Source organism: Aulostomus chinensis, chromosome 5 (genome assembly GCF_037954235.1).
Source record: "Aulostomus chinensis isolate RoL2024-O1b breed Wild chromosome 5, RoL_Achi_v1.0, whole genome shotgun sequence".
NCBI classification, from domain to species: domain Eukaryota; kingdom Metazoa; phylum Chordata; class Actinopteri; order Syngnathiformes; family Aulostomidae; genus Aulostomus; species Aulostomus chinensis.
The window spans coordinates 69266-93694 of record NC_141324.1 but is presented as its reverse complement, the minus strand read 5'-3'; the positions used below and the strand labels follow the sequence as shown (position 1 = coordinate 93694).

The 24429-nt window shown below is 46.5% G+C and overlaps 2 long non-coding RNA genes across 3 annotated transcripts; both read right to left on the bottom strand.

The window, feature by feature from the left end:
* Positions 1 to 8102: 8102 nt before the first annotated feature.
* Positions 8103 to 9669, bottom strand: LOC147260811 (uncharacterized). Its single transcript, XR_015115998.1, has 3 exons — positions 9594 to 9669; positions 8334 to 8684; positions 8103 to 8228 (listed from the first exon to the last, which is right to left on the bottom strand). It is a non-coding gene; the product is annotated as an uncharacterized LOC147260811 (long non-coding RNA).
* Positions 9670 to 10199: 530 nt separating this feature from the next.
* Positions 10200 to 14324, bottom strand: LOC147260810 (uncharacterized). 2 transcript variants are annotated; one of them, XR_015115997.1, is made up of 5 exons: positions 13778 to 14324; positions 12555 to 12726; positions 12225 to 12350; positions 11979 to 12072; positions 10200 to 11125 (listed from the first exon to the last, which is right to left on the bottom strand). It is a non-coding gene; the product is annotated as an uncharacterized LOC147260810 (long non-coding RNA). The 2 variants fall into 2 exon arrangements; XR_015115996.1 differs by having other exon boundaries at positions 12225 to 12726.
* Positions 14325 to 24429: the final 10105 nt, after the last annotated feature.

Genomic DNA, 24429 nt, shown 5'->3' with positions numbered 1-24429 from the left:
AACATTTGCCACACTGGAGCCCGTTCACTACGGCTGGAATGAGGTGTTCCTGCAGCAACGTTAGCACCCCTGTTCATTCCCTGTAAATGTGGACCTCCGGAAACTTTCCCAGCTCCCCCAACTGTGGCAAGAGGCCCTCCAGTGTTAAGGGTGACACCTCCAGCCTCAGGAGTACCTTTTACATGCAGCATCCCAGTTCTCACTTCCACCACACCACATCATTCCTACCTAAAGTCCTTCATGGGACCTCCATTTCAGGGGAAAGCGCGTTGCCATGTGGTGAGAGGATCCTTTCTTGATGCACCTGTCAGTGAGTTCCCACCACTTTCAGAGACTTGAAAAGGTGCTGGGCAAGAAACACCATCTTGAAAAAAGAGAAACATCACTTTCTAAGAGAGTTTGTTGACAGGATTGAAGGCAGTTTGATGAGTGTCATAGGGGGAAAGGAGGGTTCCCCAGCTGAACCACCAGCATGGTGTCTGCACCTCATGGAGATCCTGGGTCTTGGTCCAGGCAATGACAAGCAGCCTGAGAAAAGAAGGTGGAGAACCTGGGAGCTGGAGAAGCAGAGGGACTCTGGAGCACACGCAGGTCTCTGGTTCTGTCTGTTGGAGACTGTATTTTAGAACTGATAGAACCAGAACCATAGAAGGATAAATCAGTGAGTCATTAGGAGGATCAAAGAGGACAGAGAACGTAGTGAAATGAAGGAAGAACATTTATTTGAGTACATAAACATTTGTCAATATTAAATACACACATTAAACAGTTACATCACCAATTCAACATGATATTAGAAATTAGGAGTAAAAATGTGCTCATTAGTTCAAAACAAACAACTAAAAGTGCTTTTAAATGAAAGGATCAATAAAACAAACGACTAAAGGCACTTTCACAACAAAAGATCAAAAGAAAAACCCAACAAAATTGGTTGGGGAGGAGGGAAAAGACCTGTCTGAGGAGGAGAAAGGGGGTGCACAGTCCTTCAGTTCTTGGGACCCCACTTCTCCCCAGCACCTTGAACTCCCTGAAAATCCCTGCTATTGAACTGTAATCCTGTTTTGATGTGTTTCTGCAATGCTGCCTGCAGTGACACTGGAAGGAACCCTCAGGATTCCCAGATTTCCCCAAATGCTCACATGGCTTTGCTGTGTGCAGCATTCATCCATGTCCTGGTCACAAGCCATGCCTACAAATCCAGCAGGGAGGTGCAAAGGTGCGGCCGTTAAGTGGGTTGGGATCACACGCTGCTTCCTCAGTGGGGGTTGGGTTTGGGTTAGGAGAATGGGTGGTGGACCACCCTTTCCCTGTTTCCACACATGTCTCCTGGTAGCCTGGTCTGGCCTGGAAACAAGTGGACACCATCAGGGCCACAGAACTCCATCACAGCCAGAGCTGGGGGCCTGGTCCACCACCCGAAGCTGGTGGGGGTTCTGTTGGACAAAGATAGTGAAGGTGAGCTGTTACCCTTTTGGATCCTGGCTCTTGGAGTGTTGCTCTCTACAACTGAGGCAGGGCCTCAGCACCGTGTGGCACGGCAGCTACAGGCTGCTGAACAGAAGGCTCAGCGGGGGGGGGGGGGGGGTCAAGGCAGCACAGAGAACTGTGGGTAGCAGTCCTCCCTCCACCTGGGACCTCTACACCTCACGATGCAACACTTTAAAAATGGGATGCTGTTTTTGTTGTCTGCCCCTAAAGCCACTTAATAAATAGTACTTTAAAAACAGGACATGGACAGAGCAGCCACTCACTACCGCTCAGAAGTGAGGACACCCTCTTCTTCAGTGGTGTCCTTTATTTGGACTACCTTCTACTTTGGAGATTCATACTGAAGACATCAAATATATCAAACAAGATACATGGAGTCATGGAGTAGAGCCAAGAATTGTTAAGAACTGGAACAGGTTTGATATTCTAGCTCCTCAAAGTGCCCTCCCTCTGCTCGTCCTTCTCTCAGGGAGCTTCATGATGTCATCACCTGAAAAGGTTCCCCTCTCAGGTTCACCTTGTCAGGTTCCTTGGTGGAACTTCCTACCTTCTTCCTGGGGTGGAGCATCAGTGGAGCTGAGCAGAAGTCAGGTTTGTCCCCAGCTGACAGCTCCCTTTTACAACTGGTAGAATTCCTGTCATGGCAGGAACCAGCAGCTCAGTAGAGAGGAACCACCATCCATCAGTCCTCTCAGACCTGAAGGTCAGGCGCTGTGGAAAACTGAGAAATCTTTGAACGTGTCCACGAGTGCAGTCGCAAAAACCAGGAGCTGCAACGAAACCAGCTCAGGTGAGGACCAGATCCAAGTCAGATTCCTGATGACGTCATCAGGGGGCTTTTCCAGTGTATTTGATCCTAGAATTCTGTCTTTGATCTCAGGACACATCAAAGAAACTGAATTCTGGCGAGTGTGTGAGAGCCTTCCAGGCTGGGCTAGAAAACCCACCTCAACCTTGTGTCTCCAGAGGAGAAACCCCAAGCCTGTGTTGTAGCAGCAGGTAGAGCCATCAGTCCACCACCATGAAGCCCCACTTTGTCAAGGACCCTGCACATTGGAGACCTTTGGTTCCACCGCCGTGGCTTTGTGGACACAGAGAAGGAGAAGGGACGGTCTCTCCATGCAGGGATCCATGAGCCACATGGAGGCCTCTCCTCCCCTCTCCTCTCTCCTCTCCTCTCCTCGTCTCTCTCCTCTATTCTCCTCTCCTCTCTCTCTCCTCTCCTCCTCTCTCTCCTCCTCTCTCTCCTCTCCTCTACTCTCCTCTCTCTCCTCTCCTCTCTCTCTCTCTCTCCTCTCCTCTCTCTCTCCTCTCCTCTCTCCTCTCCTCTCCTCTCTCTCCTCTCTCTCCTCTCTCTCCTCTCTCTCCTCTCCTCTCCTCTCCTCTCTCTCCTCTCCTGTCCTCTCCTCTCTCTAGAGCCCAAATCAGGTCAAACCAGAACAGGTGTGGGAAGGCCTCTGTCAAGGTCAAAGGTCACTGGAGACCGTCCTCTCAGTGTCTACATTCAAAAACCCCAACTTCAGCAACTCTGTCCCTCAACCTAAACCAACACTGCTGATTCAGGAGCCCTCCAGCTCCTGGGCCCTGGTACATAGAGAGTTGAAACTCACAGGACCTGGTCCTAGTGGGGCCGAGACTACGTGGACAGGTTTTGGTGGATGGAGCCCCAAGGGTTCACTGAACAAGCCCATTCAGCACCAACACCTCCAGATGGTGTGAGGCTGGACAGGTCTAACGGCCTGGGTCTTTACTGCACTGTAAAAAAAGGGTCAAAAGTCTGGCAGCAGCGTTTCCAGACGGTACCGTCCAATTACAGTCATGAACTGTTCCACAAAATTCCATGGAAGAAACTGTAAAAATACCCAGCAGCTTTCCCAGTCCAAACTGATGAAATTACAGTCCATTTAGTGTTGAGAAATGTGCTTTCAACTGCAGGAAAACAGGCCCATCATGGAAAACACATGAAGAACAAGGACCTTTCAGGTTCTTCTCTCAGTTCAGGGCTCTTACTGGTTCATTTATGAAACAAACCAGTCTATGAGCAGGAATTTCCCATTAGAAAAGTTCATTTGACAGTGGAAAAGCAAGCAGAGTCCATCAAAATAGCCCAGTTTAAGGTCCGTCACTGTCAAGTGAAGCTACTGAGTTGTTACTTTCTGAAACTGAGCCAACTTTCTACAGTGATTTCCTGTCAGATTCTGGTTTCTCCAAGTATAAAAACTACAACAATGTATCAACACAGAATCTGTGCTTTGAACAATAGAGGATTTCTGCATCTTGCCAGTATTAGTCCATCACTTTAGAGGACTGGAAGGGTCAAACATTCATTGGACAATGGAAAACCAAGCATCGTCCATCAAAATCCATGAACAACAGCTCCATTCAAACAGAAGCTCTGGAATTGGAGTGTGTTAAAGTGAAGTTCTGGAATGTTCCACTTCATCTACAGGGATTTCCCATTAAAGAACAGATTTTACTACGTTCAGTGTTCCAACATGAACCTTCAAGGAAACACAAAGGTCTGTAAATGTGTGGCATTGAACACACTCGTTTCAGTGAATTGTGAACAAACATTTCTTGTTAAAAATGTTGAAAAAGCAGCAGAGTGTCAGAACAGGAAGTGACGCCACATTCAAGGCAACCTGGCAAAGTAGGAATGCAGCATTGTTTTATACAACTGTCCGATGAAGTGTTGGACTGCCAAAACAGTGGTTTTGATGTGGAACAAAGGAACTGATGTAGAGATACTTGAAGGAAAGGTTCAGTATTTGAACTCTGGGCCCAAGCTTCATGTTGTCAGGAACTTTCTCCATTCTTAGAAACCACAGCTTTGCTCGGTCCCTGCTCCGCCTGTCCAGCAACACCAGGAAGGCCTAAAACTCTCCTCCAAGGGCAGAAGGTCTTTGAAAACTAAGACTCAACTCAACTTTATTCATAAAGCACTTTAAAAACAACCACAGCTGAAAACAAAGTGCTGTACATAAATAGTCATAAAACATAATAATCAAGTGAAGAACAATAAAAATACTAAAACAGGAGCAAAGTCTCATGCTGGGTCAAAAGCCAAGGAATAAAAATAGGTTTTAAGATTAGTTTTAAAAATGGACAGTGAAGAAGCCTGTCTGAGGTGCAAAGGCAGATCGTTCCATCATTTGGGAGCAGCAACAGAAAAGGCTCTGTCCCCTCTGAGCTTCCGCTTAGACCTCAGTATCTCCAGGAGCAGCTGGTCAGCTGACCTGAGGCACCGAGCAGGAGCACGAGGGTGAAGCAGCTCAGAGAGGTAAGGGGGGCCAGACCATTTAAGGATTTAAAAACAAATAAAAGAATCTTAAAATGAACCCTGAAGTGCACAGGCAGCCAGTGGAGGGAGGCCAGAACGATGGGCTCCTTCTTCCTGCTCCGGTTAAAAGTCGAGCAGCAGCATTTTGTACCAACTGGAGACGTGAGAGGGAGGACTGGCTGATTCCAAAGTAAAGAGCACTGCAATCATCAAGCCGAGACGTGATGAAGGCATGAATCACAGTCTCAAAATGCTCTCCTGCAAGAAAGGGCTTCACTTTTGCTAACAGCCTCAGATGAAAGAAGCTGGACTTCACCACTGCACCTATTTGACGATCTAGTTTGAAATCCCTGTCCATCTTAAACCCAAGTTTGAAACAGTTGGCTTCACATACAGAGCCAAGGGGCCCAAGTCAATAGGGGGAGGTTCACAGGAGCCACTGGGGCCAAACACCATCACTTCAGTTTTCTTCTCGTTAAAATTGAAAAAGTTTAGGGCCATCCAGGCTTTAATGTCATCAAGACATAACAGAAGTGGCTTGATTGAGAGAGCATCTTTCTTCTTTAGTGGCACATCTATCTGACTGTCACCAGCATAGCAGTGAAAAGAGATGCCATGCTGATGAGAATGGAGCCCAGAGGAAGTACATACAATGAAAAAAGGAGAGGCCCTAAAATTGAGCCCTGTGGAACCCCAAATGACTGAGGAGCAGGGGAAGATTCAGAACCAGCAAAGCTTACACACAGAGTTCTGTCTGTCAGATAGGACCTAAACCACCGCAGAGCACTACCACAAATGCCCACTAGGTGCTGCAACCGAGATAATAAAATATTGTGATCCACTGTATCAAAGGCAGCAGTTTGGTCCAGCAGGACAAGAATCACATCATCTCCACAGTCGTTTGCCAGGAGGATGTCATTGAAGACCCTAAGCAGTGCTGACTCTGTGCTATGCAGAGTCTTAAAACCTGACTGGAAAACCTCCAGAATATCATGCTCATCCAGAAAAGACTTCAGTTGAGCAGACACAACTTTCTCCAAGACCTTAGAAATAAAAGGCAACTTAGAGATGGGCCTAAAGTTAGCCAATACAGTGCTGTCAAGGCCAGGTTTCGTAAGCAGTGGTTGCACTACTGCATGTTTAAAACTAATGGGGACAACACCAGAAGACAGACTGCTGTTACTAACGCCCAGAACTGACTGCCCCATACTGGGGAAAACCTCTTTTAAAAATGAGGAGGGACAGAATCATGAGGGGAACCTGATGGCTTCATGTGGCCAACCACATCTTTAAAAATGACAAAGTCACAGGCTCAAACTTATCGAACACAGCCGGGCAACGGACAGAAGCAGAGGGGTCAGTGGCAGGAGCTGAGATGAGAGCCCTCCTGATAACAACCTTGTCAATGAAAAAGTGCAGGAAGTCATTGCACATTTCAGTGGGTGCTTCCAGGCAGACAGGCTGTGGGGCATTCAGAGCAGAGTCAATGGTTTTAAATAGCACACGTGGGTTGTGGCGATCAGACACAATAATGTCTGACAAGTGTCCTCTCTTAGCCTCTTTAACAGTCTAAGACTGATGGTTGTTCAGTCACGACACTCAGGGCTACCACACCAGTGTCAGTGTGTTCTCTTGGAAAGCCAAGCCTTCTGTCAACAGTTGTGTGCTTCTGGAGAGGAACAGAGACACCAACACTACCTTCTTAGCTGCTGTTTGGTCCACAGGAACCTGCATTGTTTGTTGTTGTGGGAAATCATGTCCTAAAATGCCAGTTTGTTGTTTTTGAGATAACCTTTGGCAACATTTGGACATGGAAGTGGGCAGGCAGACAAAAAGTGCCACAGCTGATGCCTTCCAGGAGGTGCAGAGATACCTGGCAGAGGGCAGTACTTCCAGGGCCCAGGATCCAGTGAGTTACTGGGCCAACCAAAAGACAATCTGTCCAAACCTCTACCAGCTGTCCCTACAATTTCTTTGCACTCCAGCCTCATCTGTGCCGTGTTTTCGACAGCTGGAGAAGTTTTATCAAAAAAACGTAACAGACTTAATTTTAAAATGTCAGAAAAACGTATTTTTTGAAATAAAAATTTGTAAAAGTCCTCAAGCGTCCTCATTACCAACATTTTCACTTAGATTTTCACATTAAGATACATCTTCACATTGTTTAAAGACATGGAATGATCCAATATGAACGCAAAGACTTCAATGACATTATTGTGTACACCAGGTCATCAAATCAGTGTCAGTTCAGTCTGTCAAGCCTGCAGGGAAGTTTAAAGTCCAGCAGGTGTCAGTATTCAGTGACACAGTATCAACACAGTGTGTCATTGTGTCGACACGCTTCATGACGCTTCATGACGCTTCATGACGCCTCATCCACCCATCACCAGTGTGGAGCGTTTGCTTGGTGAATTTAAAATGAAGACATTTGAATCAACTTGATGTCGTCCATAGTCCACTGATGCAGCGGTCATGTTCTCAATGTGTGTCACAAAGTGCATCTGTTGCTGTTGGCTGTTTAGTTGGAAACAAGAGTTTGAAAACAGCACACCAATTTGTTTCCTGATGTCGCAGAGGATTATGGGGAATGTAGTCTGATAGTGTGTGCTAGTCTGCAGGCATTCAATGAAGTGTCATCTAATTCAAAGGACTATGATGATGATGTATTGTTTCATAGTGTGTGGCTAATTTGGCTAATGCTTGACAACACCAACAATAATAATAACAATAACAATCATAATCATAACAATAATAATAACAATTACAATAATAATTATAATCCTAATAATAATAATAATAATCATAACAATAATCAGAATCATAATAACAATAATAATAACAATAATAGCAATAATAATAATAATGATAATAACAATCATCATCATCATAATCATAATAACAATAATAACAATAATAATAATAATAACAACAATCATAATCATAATAATATAGATCACAAAGTAGCTTAGACCAGGCCAAGCCTTATGTAGTGATCCTGGAAACATTGTTTCATGGATTTCTGATGATCATTCTGTCCATATTGCATGACTAGCCTCCTCCTTCATAGTCAAACTTGAATGCGATGGTGCGAATGTGTAAATTATAAATAGAAAAGTATTGTTTACAAGTAAATTGGGCTCTGCATAATTAGCATGATTTTGCTCATGTTGAAGGGAAATGTAAATTATTCTTGGAACTGAAATATACCCTTTTATTTCCTTGTCCATCCTAGGACTCTTACCTGCTCCAAATTGGTCCCTTCAAAATAAATGGTCAAACCAAGAGGAATACCACTTGTGTATTCTTGAGCCCTTTCAAGTAGGGACAATTCATCAGAAAACTGGACAGTGGGGCTCCCCTGGCGATGACTGGTCTGCTGTCTCCCCGTCCCGGCTGAAAATCCAGTCTGTGTCAGTTTCAGGGACCTCTCTTCCTGCACTGCTTTACTGGGGAGCGCAGCCTGCTGACAAATGACTTGGTCATAACTTTATTCTTTGAAACCCTCTGAAGATCTGGAATCTTATTAAACAATTGCTTGGAATGTCAGATGTGTCAATCCACACACCTGTATCATAGAACCATTTGTTCAAGCCAGCGATGATGGACAGTGTGCTTCTGGAATGGAGGAAGAGAGGACTCTGTTCCACTGGAGAAGATGGTTGATAACAAATCTGCTTCATTCCTTCAGCTCCAATCTGAACACCTCCTTCCTCAGACACACTTTGGCATCATTGTGTGCGAGGATATTCCAGAGTTCACCATTAAACCAAAGAGCAACATCTTTGAAGATTTACTTCTCTCACGTGGAACTCCCAACATTTGATTTCTCGCTTGGTCACTGCCTTTGATTCCAGTAGACGCCAGTCCTCTCAGGGAGGCCTGGGCCAAAGAACTGGACGTCCCAGTGTCAGAGGCACTGTGGGAGGAAAGCCTGGTCAGTGTACAGGAATGTTCCATCGATTCGAGATACAGACTGATTCAATTCAAAGTCTTGCGTATACTTCATTTTTCCAAAATTGGGCTTAGTCAGATATTTGGATCTGTTTCTCCCACGTATGATGGATGTCGTAGTGCTGAAGGATCGATGGCACACTTCTTCTGGCACTGTCCTGTTCTCAGTAACTTCTGGTGGGATATATTGGATTGGTTTTCCAAACAAGACTGGAACTTTGCTGTATTTGGTTGCTCTGACAGGACGAGGACTCTTCCTCCTTTTCAAAAACAGGCTCTACAAGCAGGCATGGTTGCAGCTAAAGAATTCAAATTATTAAACTGGAGGGCTCCATGTTTCAAGAGGTGGCTTCAGGAAATGCTTTCTGTTGCTGAGATTGATAGGAAGTGTTTTTCTGTTGTCTTATGTATTATCCGTTCATGATACTTTGAACTCATGTGTACTTATAAGTCAAGCATATACATGATACAAGTTCACGTGGATCTAATAGTGAAAAGGTGGCACAAATCTTTGATATATTCTTTGAGGGCACACGTTTTGAATTCATATCTTTGCTTCTGGGGGGACCTGAAACAACATTTTCAGATGGGGGTCGTGGCCAATTACACATCATTTTTGGTGTCCTTGTCATGGAATGGTTTGAGAACCCCTGACAGAAAGTTTTTTCAGAAAACAGGATTTAGAAGCCTTTTTTTTTAGAATCGGCTTCAGCTGTAAAAGGGTTAGTTATGTTTCATTTCAAGAGCCACACACCATTCCTGCGATGTCAGGAAGTCTTGGAAAGGTGGTGAATATTTCAGAGGACTTCACTGGATTGTGAACCATTGCTTGGCGATGGGTGAAGGTCTGTTTCATCTTCTCCTTCATGATTACCTCATCAGTTGTATGCTTCATCAGTGTAGCAACCCTTGGATCCCCAAAGAGAGTCTCGACTGATGCCTAAGGCGTCTTTTATTTTAGTGAGAGCAGCGTCGTCACGTTCACCAGAGCACCGTGAAAACTGTGTCAGAGTATACAAAACATAAAACAAACAAGTCACCATACAGTCTTCACAGTATGTTACGTTCCTTGCGGCAACACAAGGAATAACACAAACAGCCAAGTGGAAAATTATCAGTGCAAGAATTATTTATTTCACAAAGGGGTGATCAAAACAACAAGAGTTGTGTACAAAGTGGGAGGGAAGGTAGGCCGTGAGGGGATTGTGCCAAACAAATTAACTTAACATATCAAAACAAGGCCTAACTGAAATCTTCCTGACACAAGAAACACAAGTAGCAAAAGGCCTGCCCGTCTAACTCATCAAGGTTGTCAAAAACGTACAAGGATGGCACCAACCCATAAACTAGTGTGGTATACAAAAGAAGACTACGTGATGTAAGGTGTGGGGTACCCCAATCTAACCTCAACCGACCACCTCCCACTTCCAAATAAGTTGATCTTACAAAGTGGTTTCTCAGAGTATGTTGCTCAGCAGGCCGCCAGAGAGAGAGAGAGACCCAGAACAAAGCAGGGGAGTGGCTGATAAAGAGGCCTCCCTGGAACCAGCCAGGTGGAGGGGCAACCAGGCTCCAATCAACTCTTCTCCCAGATGTCAGGTGGGAGGGCAGAACAGGAAGCAGCCAGAGTCCTCCTGGATCTTTCCTAAGAGCAGGAGAGGGAGGAGGGAAACAGAAAGAGAGGGAGAAACCATGCAGGGGCTCACCTGAGCCAGCTCTACATGTCACACATGGAACACAGTACAATCTTCATAATTTTGTCCATAATATTACAACATCAACCAAACATTCCTTCAAACAAAGTGTTCCATGCACACTGATCCAAACTCACAATGTTGCAATAATACAATGTTTCAAGATAAACAAACATACCTCACTGCGCTCACCAAGGATGCTTCAATACTTTTAATCTTTTCTTCTGTTTAAACAGGCGTCAATGTTCTTTTCTGTGCAAATGAAGCAGAAGTTACGCTGGAGCCTGGAGATCAAACCTTTGTGGCCCAGGCTCAAACAAAGCAGCCTCCTCATTACCAACTCCTGTTGGGTTACCTTTACCTGTCTCTCCCTCTTGTGGAGCTACGGTGTCACTCAGAGGACAAAATTCAATCTCCCAAATCCATACAACAGTCCTACACATACAGTAGTCACTCACAACTTCACCTACCAACTATTTTAAAACACACACACAAAAATAGAAGCATTAATTAATAACTTTGAGAGTTTATATTTGTTAATAAAACGGAATGTAAACAATACACATTTAGAATATTTCACTGAGATGAAACAAACACATGCAAGGACTAGTGTGGTCCTTTACAATCAGTGCGATGGCCTCATGACACTGGGTTTCTGTGGTTAGCTGCTTTTCCTCGCTGAAAGGGGTTCTGTCGCCAGCATCTGGACCACCTGGAAGTGTTGGAACCACACATACTGCTGCGACACTTTCCAGTTGCAGGATGCATCTAGATGTTTGCCCAAGACACAAACTAGTGAAAACATAAGATCTACAATCTCACAGCATTGTGAGCTTGTAGATCAGCCAATGTCACTACTTTTTTAACACTTATTTTCTAATTTATGGAATTTTTTTTGGTTTATATTGTTTATAAATGAAATTACTTAAATCACAGCAGAGCCCCAGTCTTATTTGTCACCACTGGAGCAAAAAAGCATTCTTTGCACTGTTCACATAATAACTTTTTCTTCTTTTATTTTCTCCTTAAAATGAAAAAACACGCACCCTTCTTGAAGAACTGCTAAAATCAAGGTCAAAGGGTCTGACATCTGCAGTGCTGAACTAGGAGTCAAAGGCTCTGACATCTGCAGTGCTGAACTAGGAGTCAAAGGCTCTGACATCTGCAGTGCTGAACTAGGAGTCAAAGGCTCTGACATCTGCAGTGCTGAACTAGGAGTCAAAGGCTCTGACATCTGCAGTGCTGAACTAGGAGTCAAAGGCTCTGACATCTGCAGTGCTGAACTAGGAGTCAAAGGCTCTGACATCTGCAGTGCTGAACTAGGAGTCAAAGGCTCTGACATCTGCAGTGCTGAACTAGGAGTCAAAGGCTCTGACATCTGCAGTGCTGAACTAGGAGTCAAAGGCTCTGACATCTGCAGTGCTGAACTAGGAGTCAAAGGCTCTGACATCTGCAGTGCTGAACTAGGAGAAAGCTCAGCATCCAGAAATGTTCAATAATATGTTGTTTACAATGCACTCAACAGTCCTATTTTGAGCAATTACAGACTTGTTTTATCTACTTACATGGCCCAAATTGCCCTGGGGGTCTGCCAGATAAGGGAACAAGGCAGTGATGCCCATTGCACATTCCTCTTTGACACGCCTTGAAGGACTTGCCCTACAGGGTACACACACACACACACACACACACACACAAGATACAAACAAAAGTATTGTTTCCTGATGCCTTCTGCAAAAAAAGGCTCTTGGTCTGCACCAATTAAAACAAAAAGTGTACATTGGGTGCTCATGTTCATAATGCCGTCATACCCATGTTCACTGGCCATGTGTGCCACCAGTATCTTCACCATGTCACGTCTCCGAGAATCTGTCAGACTTTTTGTCTGAGCATGCTCATTCATGATCCTCTCCCCTCCAGGTTTCTCCTTCAGAATCCTTTCAATCATCGAAGTGGGAGAAGGTAAACGACTATTCTGTCAATCTCAGGTTGCAACACGAAGGGGGCTGAGTCAAAATGACAATATGAAGGCACGAGAATAAGTGAGTGGCCACCATCCCCCCTTTACTTCAAAACTGTACATGGGCTTTTCCCCCTTATCAGAATCAGCATCTCGATTTCAAACAGTCATCAAGGCTCACCTGAGCGAGACGAGTCTGGTCAGCTCTGTTACTTCGGGCAGGACTTGGCTGCAAAATGATGACGTCATCAGAGTCCCCCTCGTTTTCCACACTGGAGCTGAGAAAGGAGCTTCTGGAGCTGGCAATGGAGTGGCTTGAGGGGCTTGCTGAATCTAGCAGTCCAGGTGTGATACTATCAGCAAGAGGGGATCATTTGCAACACGTAGAATGGAAAAAGATTATGTTCGATGAGGATGGATCCATGTTGCATTACATTGGGTGTTTTGAAACAAAGAGCATTTTGAAGTGCAAAAATACTTCACATTCTAGGTTAGCAAGGACTGTGTGCATTATATGACTCCGAGTAATAAGTGCCACACCTTCAGGATGTGAGCCTTGAGGTAAACGCACCTCAAGCACACCCAGGTGTGGTTTATTCACAAGAAACGTAAACGCCTACTCATCAACCTCAGTGTTCAGATCGTCATAGACTTTTAAATCCAAGATTGGAATTGCAAATTTCTTGGAAACTGCAGACAAAACAAGATTGCACAACATTGATGAATCTGACTGCAATGTATTTATTTTATTATTATTAAAGGCCATGCATCTGTGTCACTATAATTCAAACCACTTTAACCATTAACCCATTTTGGGCGGGAACACCTCTTGGTGTTTTAAGCATTATAGCGTCATGCTTTAACTGTTGAAAAATAGAAGATCTACAAGCGCAAATCTGCCCCCGAGTAGTGCACTATGAGCTTGCAGATCTGATATTTTTTCAAGAATCTTGAAAAGGTGCCTAAAATCTTTCACAGTCAACATTTGTAACACAAATCTTTGCTTCTGTCCCTGAAACAACAGATATTCAGATGGGGGTCTGCGGCCAAAGACATATAATTTTGGGGGATCCTTGACATGAAATATTGAGCGCCACTGATACAAAAACATAAGACTTTTTTGTTGTTCTTTTCAGAAAACTGTTTGAATATCAATATTAGCAGATATACAAGCTTGTAGTGCACCACTGAGTGCTGTTTTGTGAGCTCGTACAACTGCCATTTTTGAAAAAGCATTAAAATTTGTGCAAATATTTGTCTAAATATAATTTTTTAAAGCAAACATTTTCAACTCAAATCTTTCTCAGGGCCCCTGGAACAACATATTTATAGATGGGGGCTGCAGTCAAAATACACTATTTGGTAGATGACAATTCTATTCCATGTGCAATTTGTTTCACTCACCACACTCCAAAAATGAATTGAAGGTCAGTTGCCCTTCATAGCAAATGGACTTCTGCCTGTGGAGACACTTCACCCTGACAGCTTGCATCCTTTGAGGCAAATAAAGAGATACAATATAACACAAGTGGACTCTTGGTTGTGCAATAAAACCTCAAGAGTTAAAGATCTAGAAGGGTCAAGAGCTAAAGAATCTAGAAGGGTCAGTTTGGGTTAGCAACTCTCCATTTAGCTGGGGACCACCTGGAATTCGCTCAAGGACAACTGGGGGTCCCCGGACTACTTGTTGAAAACCACCGACATCGGGCACAACAGTTCAGGCATTGACTATATGATTTGACATTATATGATTCGAAAATTCAGCGTTTTGTAGATGTACGGCGGACGAGATATGAAGGACAAGCAAACCAAATCACTCTGTTCAGAGTCAAACACACGTGTCTCGGCGAGTGCGGCCACCATTAAAACGTCGAACAATTGTTCCGTCTCCTGTACGATGTCTACTTGTCTTGTTGCATAGTTTATCGATGTCAGTTTTTGTATGGATAGTTTTATGACCACAAAAAGCCTGCTCAGGGGCTGCAGATGGAAAGGAGCTTCAGGGTTAATTCTGGACGATTCACATGAATGTGAAAACCGACATATTGATTTTTAATGTGAACCATCCCTCCCTTGTAAATACACGAATGAATATGCATGACATAGCCTTGCCAATACTGTTCCTAATAATTAGTAGTACTCCTGGTGCTAGCAAACATGCTAACGTCTGTGGGTAAGTAGCTGTGGCCAGCTGAAAAGTTGCAAATCAGTAACAAACATTGCTGTTTACTAAGTTAAACAATAATAGTCTGACCTGGTTTCTGATCCATCAAAGTGAGGAAAAATATGAAGTCCAATGTACGGTATTATTGTGGTCCCGTCTGCAGACTCTGCGAGTGCTGAGTAATGCCGATGCGGAGAAGTGCGGGCTGAGACAATGGCGCCTTTAGAATTCAAAAACCTGGACATAGTAGGCGGGGCCTTGCTGTATTACTCCAATAGAAATTCTTCTGGAAAATTGCTCTCACTCTATTGGTCACAGGAGATATTTATGACTCCAAATGAGTAGATACGACTACTGAAGAGGAAAATAATAACTCTAAAATAATTACTCTGGGAAAATTACTCCCCAGTTTTTCCTCTGGTCCAGGAGAGACCTGGTCTCTGCTACCAGTTCTAGTCAACACGTGGCAGCAGCGTTCTGGACCAGCTGGAGAGTCTTTAGGGACTTATTAGTCCAGCCTGGTAGGAGGGAGGTGCAGTAATCCAGCCTGGAAGTGACAAAAGCAGGGACTAGTTTTTCTGCATCTTCTTGAGCCAGGATGTGTCTGATCTTAGCGATGTTACGTAGATGGAAGAAGGCGTCCTGGAGATTTAATGTGGGAGTTAAAGGGTCCTGGTCAAAGAGAACTCCTAGGTTCCTTACAGTGGTGCTGGGGGCCAGGGTGGTGCCATCCAGGGTACCTGTCTCATCAGATCAGGTGGTCCTCAGGTGTTTGGGCCCAGCACCAGAACTTCAGTTTATCAGAGTTTAATAAAGGAAATGATGGTCCTTCATGTTTCCTGTCCTTCAGACAGGCCTCCAGTTCAGTCAGCTGGTTTGTTCCATGTGGATCATTGATGAGTTCAGCTGAGTGTCGTCTGCATAGCAGTGAACATTAATGGAGAGTTTCCTGATCATGTGACCTGAGGAAGCAGGTACAGGGTGAAGAGGACTGGTCCAAGCACAGACCCTTGAGGAACACCAGAACTGACTGTAGTGGTCTCAGAGGAACCATCATTAACTGGTACCAACTGAGATTACCCAGTAAATATGACCTGAACCAGTTTAGTGTGGTTCCTTTCATACCAGTGACAGGTTCCAGTCCCTGTAGAAGGATATGGTGGTCAATGGTATCAAAGCTGCACTGAGATCTAATCAGACCAGCACAGAGACCAGTCCCTCATCTGGTACCAGTAGGAGGTCACTGGTACCTTTGACTAGTTCTGTTTCTGTGCTAGGATGAACCTGGAACCTGACTGAATCCTGCAATCAGCTGTTGCTGTGGAGAAGTCCCAGAGCTGTTTAGCAGCTGCTTTCTCCAGAACCTTGGAGAGAAAAGGAAGATGTGATGTTGGTCTGTAGTTGGTAGAACTTCTGGATCCAGGCTTGTTTATGAGGAGGGTTTCATTCCTGCTACTTTAAAGGACTGAGGGACGGAACCAGATACCAGCGCCACATTGATCATATCTAAGAGGGAGGGGCTAACGAGGGGAGAGAGTCTTGGAGCAGCTTAGTTGGGATGGGGTCCAGGAGACAGGTGGAGGTTTAGAGGAGGACATTATTGAACTGAGCTCATGAAGGCTGATGGGAGAAAAACTATCCAAGTGTGTGTCTGGTCCTCCAGCTGCCTCTAAGGTTCTGGGTTCTAGGGGCCATGTTGTCAGCTGATGGCAGCAGGAGAAGAAGTTTCTCTCTAATCAGGAGAATTTTGTCGTTAAAGAAGTCCATGAACTCTTTGCTGCCCAGGGAAACAGGACTACTTGGTTCAGTAGAGCCGTGGCTCTCTGTCAGTCTGGCTCCAGGACTGAAGAGGAACCTGGGTTGTTCTTGAGTTACTCTATTAGTGCTGAGTAGTCGGCTGCTCTGGTTCTACCAGGGGCTTTCTTCTAGGTTCTAAGGCCATCTTGCCAGACTCCATGTGACTCCTCCAGTTTGGAGCAGCGCCATCTTCTCTCCAGTTTCTGGGTTTCTTGTTGAAGCTGTCAGGTTCCAGAACCGTACCAAGGTGCTTGTTTCCTTGGGTTCATAGTTTTCTACTTTAGGGGGCCAGCAGAGTCCAGAGTTGTTGCTAAGGTGCCTTCTGCTCTATGGATGAAATGATCAGTTTGGGAGGGACTAAGGTGGACAACAGCGCCCTCTGTTACAGTGGGACATGACACTGAATTTAGCACCAATGTGTCACCAGTGGGTCAATAAGAGGTCCCAAAGTAGGAGGAAAAAGGAACTGAGATTTGGCGAGGCTCAGAAGACTGGATTCACTCAAGGAGTGCAGAAGGACAAGGCTGAACACAAAGAAGTTCAAGTGGCACCGTACTTTATAATTGTGAATCCATAAATATGAGACAGTGACAAGATTACCAGGATGGAAAAACATGGCCATGAGGAAATATTTACAATACGGACGCTCTTCAGACCAATAAGACCAGTAAGAAGCATTCCACAGTGCACTGATTGTCCTGGTGTCTGACCTGGAGGTCAGAGGTCAACACACACACAGTCCAGCAGTTCTCCTGGTTGATTGTCAAAGGAGGAGAATGTCTGAGTGTGGGAAGGAGGTGACTGTGATGGTGATTGTGTGGATGGGAGCTGGGCAAGCGTGTGTGTGTGTGTGTGTGTGTGTGCGCGTGTGTGAGGAAAAAGAGGAGAGGACAGCAAAAGCGTTGCCTGCTCACGGGGGCGGAGCCTCCTAGCAGCCCAGCCAGAGCGGTGGAGGTCCAGCACCTTCCTCCAAAATCTTGTTTGTTCTGGTTTTGTTTCCTGTTGGGAATATATAGAGCTCGCTGAAGGGGAAGGATGTGGGAACTTGGAAGAACTAGAACTAGTTTGACCCTGTAGAGGGCGCAAGAGAGCAGCCTATGAGGAAGTGAATGGACTGCGTTGTTCCTGTGCTGTTTCTGCCTCCCCAGTGAGCCTCTCGTGGCAATAAAGGTTTGAATGGATATTCCCTCCTGCAGTTTCGACAGCTTTACAATCAACATCTCTGATTGGTGTCCCACATCCACACACTCCACATTTTGAGTGGGTGTTCTGGGCCTGTTCTGAAGACAGCACAGACCACTGAGTCAAACTAGGATGTGGAGTGACTTCAGGATCATTTCAAAATAAAAGCTTTCCATTCTTGAGTGTCCAAATAAAGGCATGAAAGCACAGACCACGGCTATTAGAACTCCTCCATGAAATTCAAGCGTCGGCTTCAGCTCAGGGCCAAACACACCTCCTGTCTTCATGAGCCCAGCATGGTTCTCCCTTCTGAAGCTGGGTGACTCTGCCCTGGTGTCACACACCATCTCCCCTTGGAGAAATCTGCCATTTGCCATCACCCCTGTACACAAGAGAAGATGAAACTTGGAGTCAAACGTTAGGAGCCATGAAACATTGCAGGCTGCTCTGGGTGCTGGTAAAATGTAGCCACAATTGTTCAGATGCTCTTGATGTGGAGACATTTTCTCTCCTTCCAAAAGAAAATCCCATGGCCTACCTTTTCCTTTGTCTCCGTCAAAGTCTTTGATGGAGAGGCCCCTCCACCTGGGCTTCATCACACTCTTGATGAGCTCCTTCTTGGTCGACATGTCCTCTTTATGGGGTGGCGTCCACAGCTTCAGCATCGTTTCCTATTTGGGTTTGTTTGTTCCCATCTCAGGCTCTCCACACATCTGTCCAGCTGCTGCTGAGTTGGTTGGCCACGTCTGAATTTGGCTGGAAGAGAAAAAGAACTTCCGTCAAAATTTGATTGGCGGAGCCTGTTTTCACCAGAGGGTTTGATTGGCGGAGCCTGTTTTCACCAGCAATTTGATTGGCGGAGCCTGTTTTCACCAGAGAGTTTGATTGGTGGACCCTGTTTTCACCAGCGGTTTGATTGGCGGAGCCAGTTTTCACCAGAGAGTTTGATTGGCGGAGCCTGTTTTCACCAGCAATTTGATTGGCGGAGCCTGTTTTCACCAGAGAGTTTGATTGGTGGACCCTGTTTTCACCAGCGGTTTGATTGGCGGAGCCTGTTTTCACCTGAGAGTTTGATTGGTGGACCCTGTTTTCACCAGCGGTTTGATTGGCGGAGCCTGTTTTCACTAGCGGTTTGATTGGCGGAGCCAGTTTTCACCAGAGAGTTTGATTGGTGGAGCCTGTTTTCACCAGCAATTTGATTGGTGGAGCCTGTTTTCACCAGAGAGTTTGATTGGCGGAGCCTGTTTTCACCAGCAATTTGATTGGCGGAGCCTGTTTTCACCAGAGAGTTTGATTGGTGGAGCCTGTTTTCACCTGAGAGTTTGATTGGCGGAGCCTGTTTTCACCAGCAGTTTGATTGGTGGAGCCTGTTTTCACCAGCGGTTTGATTGGCCGAGCCTGTTTTCACCAGCAGTTTGATTGGCGGAGCCTGTTTTCACCAGCAGTTTGATTGGCGGAGGCTGTTTTCACCAGAGAGTTTGATTGGTGGAGCCTGTTTTCACCAGAGAGTGTGATTGGCGGAGGCTGTTTTCACCAGAGACTTTGATTGGCGGAGCCTGTTTTCACCAGCGGTTTGATTGGCGGAGCCTGTTTTCACCAGCGGTTTGATTGGCGGAGCCTGTTTTCACCAGCAGTTTGATTGGCGGAGCCTGTTTTCACCAGCAGTTTGATTGGCGGAGGCTGTTTTCACCAGAGAGTTTGATTGGTGGAGCCTGTTTTCACCAGACAGTGTGATTGGCGGAGGCTGTTTTCACCAGAGAGTTTGATTGGCGGAGCCTGTTTTCACCAGAGGGTTTGATTGGTGGAGCCTGTTTTCACCAGCTGTTTGATTGGCGGAGCCTGTTTTCACCAGCAGTTTGATTGGCGGAGGCTGTTTTCACCAGAGAGTTTGATTGGTGGAGCCTGTTTTCACCAGAGAGTGTGATTGGCGGAGGCTGTTTTCACCAGAGAGTTTGATTGGCGGAGCCTGTTTTCACCAGAGGGTTTGATTGGTGGAGCCTGTTTTCACCAGCTGTTTGATTGGCGGAGCCTGTTTTACCAGCGGTTTGATTGGTGGAGCCTGTTTTCACCAGAGAGTGTGATTGGCAGAGCCTGTTTTCACCAGAGAGTTAGATTGGTGGAGCCTGTTTTCACCAGCAGTTTGATTGGTGGAGCCTGTTTTCACCAGACAGTGTGATTGGCGGAGGCTGCTTTCACCAGATAGTTTGATTGGTGGAGCCTGTTTTCACCAGCAGTTTGATTGGCGGAGCCTGTTTTCACCAGCAGTTTGATTGGTGGAGCCTGTTTTCACCAGCAGTTTGATTGGCGGAGCCTGTTTTCACCAGAGAGCTTGATTGGTGGAGCCTGTTTTCACCAGCAGTTTGATTGGCGGAGCCTGTTTTCACCAGCAGTTTGATTGGCGGAGCCTGTTTTCACCAGAGAGCTTGATTGGTGGAGCCTGTTTTCACCAGCAGTTTGATTGGCGGAGCCTGTTTTCACCAGCAGTTTAATTGGTGGAGCCTGTTTTCACCAGCTGTTTGATTGGCGGAGCCTGTTTTCACCAGAGAGTGTGATTGGCGGAGCCTGTTTTCACCAGAGAGTGTGATTGGCGGAGCCTGTTTTCACCAGAGAGTGTGATTGGTGGAGGCTTTTTTCACCAGCAGTTTGATTGGTGGAGCCTGTTTTTCACCAGAGAGTTTGATTGGCGGAGCCTGTTTTCACCAGCAGTTTGATTGGCGGAACCTGTTTTACCAGCAGTTTGATTGGCGGAGCCTGTTTTCACCAGAGAGTTTGATTGGCGGAGCCTGTTTTCACCAGAGAGTTTGATTGGCGGAGCCTGTTTTCACCAGCAGTTTGATTGGCGGAACCTGTTTTACCAGCAGTTTGATTGGCGGAGCCTGTTTTCACCAGAGAGTTTGATTGGCGGAGCCTGTTTTCACCAGAGAGTTTGATTGGTGGAGCCTGTTTTTACCAGCAGTTTGATTGGTGGAGCCTGTTTTACCAGCAGTTTTTCTTCAGGGCCTCACATGGCATCATAACAACATCCTCTGGTCTTCGAGCCTCACATGGTCTGAGGAGAAACTCCTGAGAAAACCTTTAACAGGTAAAAAGGAGAGGAGAGGGGAGGAGAGGAGAGGAGAGGAGAGGAGAGAGAGGAGAGAGGGGAGAGGAGAGGAGAGGAGAGGAGAGGAGAGGAGAGGAGAGGAGAGGAGAGGAGAGGAGAGGAGAGGAGAGAGAGGAGAGGAGAGGAGAGAGGGGAGAGGAGAGGACAGGAGAGGCCTCCATGTGGCTCATGGAACCCTGCATGGAGAGACCTCTGTGAATCTTCTCTGTGTCCACAAAGCCACGGCGGTGGAACCAAAGATCTCCCATGTGGACTCATCAGACCAAAGCCCAGATGTCCTCTGGTCTGATGTCCCCTCCTTGAATGTCTTGGTCCAAACCAATGTCCTGCCTGCTGCTCTTCCTTAGCAGTGGTTTCTTAGCAGCTGTTTGACTCCAAAGGCCTGATTGGCGCCGTCTCCTCTGAGCGTTGATGTAGAGACGTGTCTGCTACTAGAACTCTGGGAGGCTTTTATCTGGGCTCCAGTCTGAGGAGCTGCTAGCTTGGGATTCCTGAGGCTGGGGACTCAGAGGACCTCAGGAGACTCTTGGTCTTCCTGTGCTGGGGCCTTTGTTGATGACTTGATGAGCAATCTCCTGTCCATAGGAGCAATGATCCAAATATTGATGAGATTTTGGTGATCAGGCAACACCAACACAGAAAATCCCAGAATATCAAATTGGAGAGTCGCACACAGGAGTTTTCTGCTAAATAAAGGAGAGCCCTGATGACATTTTGGACTCCAATAAAGAAAGTCCTGAACGAACCACTGGTCAATGTTTCTCTTCATTTTGTAATCCCTCCTATACCATGGGGAAGTCATGGTGTCTGGCTTGGAGCGTCTGTCTCCGTGTCACAGGGACAAGCCACAGGACTTTCCAGAGAGTTCCACAAACCTGAGAGAGCAAACTGCCAGGACCTCCCGTGACAGAGCTGGAAGGAAAACATTGAAATCCTCACTTGAGAAGGTGGGGCAGGAGAACTGGAGACAATGAGATGCTTTGTTATCAGGCTGTGTCATCTGTAGCTAGCAGCTAGGTAGCTTAGCTTAGCATATCAAACCAGAAGTGACAGGACTCACTCTCTGTTACTCCTGTTTAGAAGGATTCCACGGTGGGTTTCTGCAGTGGAACTCCCAATAAGAGATCAAATAGAACCGTTCCACAGTGGAACCCTGTCGCCCTGCACTGGAAACTGCTTTCAACCAATTCTACAGTCCAAAAGGTCTCAAGAGGTCAACACACTCACCGTCACCTGGGAGCTGAGCCGCTCTCTCAATCATGGTCGTGTCCTGTTGGGGGTAAAGGACAGTGGAAGATGAGACGTCATCTTACAAAATAAACGCCACCACAAAGTTGTTTCTTTAGGAGGAAAACGCACAACACAATCTGGAGCAGGAACATTCAGCTGAAGAGGGAACAGAAGTCTGGAGGTGAGTAGGCAGGACTCAGAGAGGATGCCTGACATCTGGATGCAGGACAGGACGCTGATGCCAGCCAACATGAGGACGCTCAGGACTCCTGAGGCTCTCAGCTGACCCACTTCATGAACGTCTCCTGGTTTGGAAAACAGAAAACATCAGGAAGACCAACCCTGACGTGCACATTTCACGTCTCAAACGCCGCCGGTAGCTTCTGAACACATCTGGTCAGCAGAACCTGTTGACCTGAGGTCTTTCCTGCTGCATGTACCTGGTCTGGTGTGGCTACTGGCTGGAAATAGAAGCTGTGGCAGAAGAGCAGCAGCAGCGTGAGGAGACTGAGGACCAGCGCGTAGAGGCAGAGCTGCAGGAAGAGCCAGTGGTTGTCCTCTCCTACACAGTTGTTGATCCTGGAGGACAATGAACCCTTGAGATGACATCATCCACCTTTGTTGTGTTGACAGGACCCAACCTGCTGAATCTGAAGCTTTTGATACGTTTGTGTTTGGAACGCTGTTGACCTGCGTGTGTGTGTGTGTGTGTGTGTGTGTGTGTGTGTGTGTGTCCTCACCAGGGACAGTGCTGGTCCATCCTGAGTACCCAGTGGTCACAACGCTGCAGTGGTGGGACCTTTTAGACCTCATTGTCTCACATTTCCTGCACAGCGTCCAGTGCTGTTGCTCTGTGGCACAAAGAGAGAGAGCGATCAGCGGCGTTGTGGTGGTTCTGGCTCCAGCTGACGTGGTCACACACTCATGTAGCATTCAAGGAGGACTTTGGTCTGCTGACCAGTCCAGGAGGCTTCATTTTACCACATTTCCAATAACGCAGTGACAGAGACTCCTAACGGTGCCACTTGGTGAGCTGAACCACAAGCATATGAACCTTGAAAAGAAAGACTGATGAATGAAACAATGACATGTATGCATGGAACACATGGAGGAGAGGAACTAAGAGGCCATCTTGTCTGCGTCCTCACCAGAGGGAGGGATGAGGGTCCACAGGTGGACGGCCAGGATCTGAGGCTCCTACCAGGGCTGCCACACAGAGGGCCGATGCAATAAAATAAGCTGCAGAAGAAGAAACAACGTGTCATTCTGAGGTTTCTGATGTGATGACAAAGTGGAACGCTAGCAGTCAGAGACACTCACCAACAAGGACCGCCCCTGGAAGGTGTGCTTCCTTCTAGTGAGGAAGGAGCACCAGCTTGGGGATGACCATGGCGTTATACAGCCAGATTCCAACCAGCATGCTGAAGCACAGCCAGCCGGCAGGGTCCTTGACAAAGTGGGGCTTCATGGTGGTGGACTGATGGCTCTACCTGCTGCTACAACACAGGCTTGGGGTTTCTCCTCTGGAGCACACAAGGTTGAGATGGGTTTTCTAGCCCAGCCTGGAAGGCTCTCACACACTCGCCAGAATTCAGTTTCTTTGATGTGTCCTGAGATCAAAGACAGAATTCTAGGATCAAATACACTGGGAAAGCCCCCTGATGACATCATCAGGAATCTGACTTGGATCTGGTCCTCACCTGTACGTCAGCAGAGTGAACAGGAGGGGGCACAACAGACAGCCCTGTGGAAGAGGAGACGGTGTTGTGGATCCTGCCGCTCTGGGGTCTGTTGGTCTGTTTTTAACCTTCCTTTACCAAGCAGGAAGGTGGAGCAGATCTAGGATCAGTGGAGAAAGAGAGAAGGAGAGGGGGACAGAGAAAAAGACAGAGAATGGAGGAAGACAGAGAGACAGACGGAAAGAGAGGGACAGAGATAAAGAGGGAGAGAAAGGAGGAGATACTGATGGACAGACGGGGACGTGAGCAGGTGGAGCTACAGGTGGCAGCTGGAGCCTCTTCAGGTCTGCAGCCTCCTCCAGCAGCACCAGGATCTGGGATGAGGGGAGAAGAAGAGGAGTTAGTAACACGTATGAGGACAGGAGGAGGAGAGAGAAGCCCAGTGCATCATGGGAGATCCCAGCAGTCTGAGCCTATAGCAGCAGATCTAAGGGCCAGCCGAAGCAGTCCTGACTATAAGCCTGATCAACAAGGAGGTCTTAAGTCTGCTCTTAAACACAGAGAGGGGGTCTGAGTCCTTGACTGAAACTGGGAGATGGTTCCACAGGAGGGGAACCTTATAGCTGAAGGCTCTGGCTCCATTCTACTGTTAGAACTCTAGGAACCAGCAGGAATCCTGCATCCTGGGAGTGAAGGGTTCTAGCTGGATCATAGGGGACTAGGAGCTCTGTCAGGGATGAAGGAGCCTGCTTGTTGAGGACTTTGATGGTAGAAGAAGAATTTTAAATTCTGTTCTGAATTTGACAGGGAGCCATGCAGAGAAGCAGTCCAGGAAAGACCTGGTCTCTGCTACCAGTTCTAGTCAGGGGGGGAGCAGTGCTCTGGACCAGCTGGAGAGTCT